Here is a 4,318-nt window from a genome sequence, read left to right as displayed (position 1 = left end):
TAGTTACAACAAAAGACAAGTGATCAAGATGTGGACTATTGTTAGGTTCTTATAATACTAGTGAGTCCCCCATTACTATTTTCATTGTAGCCCTTAGTATTATTTTTGTCCCCTATTGTCCCCATATTGTTATTATTGTGCCCCATAGAAGCCCACTATTATTATTTTTGTGCCCTTATATTATTATTGTCATGTCGGCTTTGGTTATATTATGACCCCTTAGACTCCTATATATAGGAAGGAAGTTTTGTCATTTGTATTGTTAGACTCCGTCTTGCTAGTCTGTTGTCTTGGAAAAGAGAAATGCAACAAAATGTGTTGGGTCCTGTTGTGGGAACTACTTTATTAGCTGTAGAAAATGGACTGGACCACAAAATATTTTGGTGCTTGTTTTTTGTCTTTCTCGTTGATGCCACTAGGGAGAGTAGATGGTTGGCAGCATTAATGGCAGAATTCGAGGTAACAGGCAAGAACAAAGAAGCATCACTGATAACTGCACTATCAGCTAGTTGTCTGTTCATGTGCAAATATTCATATCAACAGAATGCTTCCAGTTACAAAATTGTTGAAGACGACCTTATTTCTTGGACAATAAGCTTGCTTGTGGCATCGATATCAGCTTCTAGAAACAGTTTGCATGATACCATTGAGAGTCTTTTGTCACAGAAAAGAACTACTTTGGACCATCTACTTTGCATTCCCATTGTCTTTTCATGGCATTCCACAAGCCGATGTGTTCTTGGAAAACAATACACTGGATGGGTTCAACATTTTACATAGCAGCAATTCTTTATTTTGCAGATCTGGACAGGCGTTTCCATTCTTCAAAATATTGCAAATGCTCTGAGACTTGTATGTACAGGAATTGAAAGGGAATCCAATACAGCTTATGGTTTCTGTCATCATTTAGAAAAAAAAACAACAAACATCCTGCATTGTTACTACCCCATATGTAGACTCTGGCAGAGTTACTAAAGGAAAAGATGCTAGGAATGGGAAAGGGACATGGTTGTTCCTTTAGGCATGCTTTATATCTTGTTGCTGGATTATTAGATGCACTTAGACCACATATTTTTGATATGTACAACAGTAGTCCTTTTCAGCATGATGCAATGTACTCAGGATTAATGGAAATAGAGCCATGTAGATTTGAGGAACCTAGAAAGGATGTGTATGAAAGCCCAACTTTTTTCAGAAGGAGCCTTCTAGCGATAATGGATATCTGCTTTGAATTTCTGAATAATCTAGATGCGGTTAATTTGGCATAATACCTGAGGGTTGTTTTGAGATTGATTGATTTCTTGTGTCATTGCGTTGCTGCTGGTAAGCATTGTGTACATATTGTCAACAGACATCTCTGGAACTACACAGAGCCAACATATCAGCGATATATGGTTCGCATTATCTTCATGGTGCCGGTATATGTGACAATGTCATTCATGTCTCTAGTGATGGGCGATAATTTTCTTTCTTTATGTCTAATATGGGTGGATGGTCCTGGTGCTGTAGTCACAAGTTTAAGTGGCCAATTATTGAAGTCATCATAGAATCTGATGACATGTTGTATTCCTCCTATTTCTCTTGATGGGCGTTTCATTTGACGTTGTAAGCAGGGTGCATTGCAGCCCGTACTTGTTGCAATTACATTTATTTTGTATGCAAAAGGAAAGTACGAGGATGGAAATTTCAGTGCCAAGCAAGCCTACCTATATGTGACTATCATTTACACTATATCATACTCTTTGGCATCGTATGCATTGCTTTTATTTTATGTGGCCTACAGAGATCGGCTTCGGCCATTCAATCCATTTCCAAAGTTTGTAATCATCAAATCTGTTGGCAGGGAGTGCTAGTTTTTCTTGCAGCAAAGTCTAGCACGATTAAAAGTGCAGAAGATGCTGTTGATATTCAGAAATTTGTCTCGAGATGGCTATTGTTGCGGTGGGACATTTGTATGCATTCCCATATAAAGTGTATGCTGAAGCAAACATAGGAGCATCTAGTGGTTTAACTAGGAGCCTTGGCCATGCTTTGAAGTTCAATGATTTTTACCATGACACAGTACATCAGTTTGCCCCAACGTATCATGATTATAGGATCGGGGATTATTATTGATTCTTGGGGAGATCATGATTTCCCAGTTCACTCTAAGGCTTTGAGATCGCAAGAATAAAAGACAAATCTGAAACTAACAGAGCCAGTTAAAATAAAAAAATCGGGAATCCTATCCGCTTAACACCTTTACTGCTATGTGGACCTTCGTTGAAAGTTCAAAGCCAAGAAACATTACTTATGTATGTGTCAGTGCCTGGCATTGTTCGGCAAGCATTGTTCAGCAAATTATGTATGTGTCAGCGCCTGGCATTGACGTGGTGTTTAACGCCTGGCATCCCTTTTTTGGTGGCTATGCCAATATTGATGAAACCGATGAAGCAGGGATGAATTTGATGGATCTAAGGGAAAGAACTTGGTCGAAGGAAGCCATACAGGCCACTGCTCCAAACTTGGAAGAGAAACTTGGATCATTGGCTCCATCGTATGCTCTTGCTGGTAGTTTGAGCTCATATTTTGTAGACAGGTTCATGATTGAGAAAAGAAAAAACAAAATGTTTGGTTATCCAGTGGTCTGGAGACAATCCAAATAGCTTGGCAGGTTTGGCTTTGAATCCTCCTGGAGACCTTGCAATCAGTTTGGGTACAAGTGATGTGGTTTTTGGAATTACAACTGAACCACACCCTGGCCTAGAAGGACATGTTTTACCCAATCCTGTTGATCTAAATTGCTATATGGTGATGCTGGTTTACAAAAATGGGTCACTAACACGAGAAGAGATTCGAAACCACTGTGCAAATGGATCATGGGACACGTTCAGCAAATTAGAAGATCCGATTTGAAATTGTTTCAATCTGATCTTGAGAACGTCGTGTTAGAGGATTCAGTTGTTTTTGAAGAAGTTACACGTGAGCATTGTGAAAAAGAAGCAAAGGATCTAGTTTTATTAAAAATCGGTGTTATTCAAATGGAAAATCTAACTTGGAAATGAAAGGTGAAAAGTAAAGACTCGAAACAAACACAGAATATCAACCATAAGCAGAAGAATAGGATTAAATTTCCTATTTATGACTTTAGATTTCCTTATTTGAATGGCCAACGCATTTCCAAAGATTTGGGGCGCAGTTATAATTTCCAGAATGTGCAAAGTGGCATACAAGATTCGATTGCTTATGTTTATCTTCAGTAAATGGGATTGACACCTGTAATGCCACCTCTTCATCAGATTCAGCAAATTCGAGTAGAAGGAGCGCTATTCTATCTTCAGAAGCGTTGATTGTTTCTTTTTTAGTTTTATTTATTAATAATGATAAAACAAATCCCTTGTCTTGGGGCCGATTTGTTTTTCCCTTAGCATAGTTTTATTTAATGTATTAAAAAAATCATTTGTAGAAGTTAGTGGAAAGAGAGTTCTGAGCGCTGGTGGAGGAGAGAGAGAAGAGCTTTCATTGTACAGATTTTGACAGAGATTTTAATTAAAAAATGCAGCTCTGACCCCTGAGATTCCTGTGGTATGAAATTTAACATTTGTGTCCTCTTTTGTTTCATATGTAGCCTGTTATGTGTTCATGTCATTTCATGATCGTTTCCATTTGAACAAATGAAGTGTTAAGGTAGAATTCATAATTTATATGCTCTGCCTTTAAGTTTGTTCATATTTAATGTTTTCTTCTGTTTGACAAGGATTCATCTTCTATGCCCTTGTCAGCTCCTCAGCAGTCTTGCCATTCCATTTAATCTCAATTTGATGTTAAACTTTCTTGCCTACCTTGCCTCAGGGGATAATCTATGTTTTTTATTACATTTCTCTGTTCAAACTGTTCCTTTGCCCCATGCAGCCCAAAAAAACCCCATCATTTTATTAAAAACCCCTTTTTATCAATTTACTAGCCTAAAATCAGTTTCTTTTAAAGTCATCTCAGCCCCTTTTAGAAAACTTTTTGCTGAGATAGACTGGAGAGAGCCCTCTCCTGTCCTCGTAGGGCTAGCTACGAGGCTAAGTGGTTTCATGTTGCCTTGGATTTTGTCCTTTTCAGCCTGAGGCCAAATTCAAGCGCTAACATGTATCATCCAAGAATTGTTCATCTTTGTAATGTAAAGGAGGCTTCCCCCTCAAAGACGCTGATTTCTAAGTCGTTGATCTATCTTTTCTATCATTTTATGAGTTGGTTTCATAACATTTCGTATTAGAGCTTTCGATTCTAGGATTTCGCTGCTCCAAAACCGGTAATCGTGGAATTTTCTCTATAACTTTGTTTCTGTAAT

General features: G+C 38.1%; 1 pseudogene; it reads left to right on the top strand.

Moving 5' to 3' along the window:
* The first annotated feature begins 444 nt into the window (after nucleotides 1–444).
* On the top strand, nucleotides 445–2,895 carry LOC149256451 (uncharacterized; annotated as a pseudogene).
* The last annotated feature ends 1,423 nt before the right edge of the window (nucleotides 2,896–4,318 follow it).

Source organism: Pinus tabuliformis, chromosome 7, assembly GCF_031772625.1.
Source record: "Pinus tabuliformis cultivar Carrire ecotype Pingquan chromosome 7, CPIR1, whole genome shotgun sequence".
Taxonomy (NCBI): Eukaryota; Viridiplantae; Streptophyta; class Pinopsida; order Pinales; family Pinaceae; genus Pinus; species Pinus tabuliformis.
This window is presented reverse-complemented; position numbering and strand designations above follow the sequence as displayed.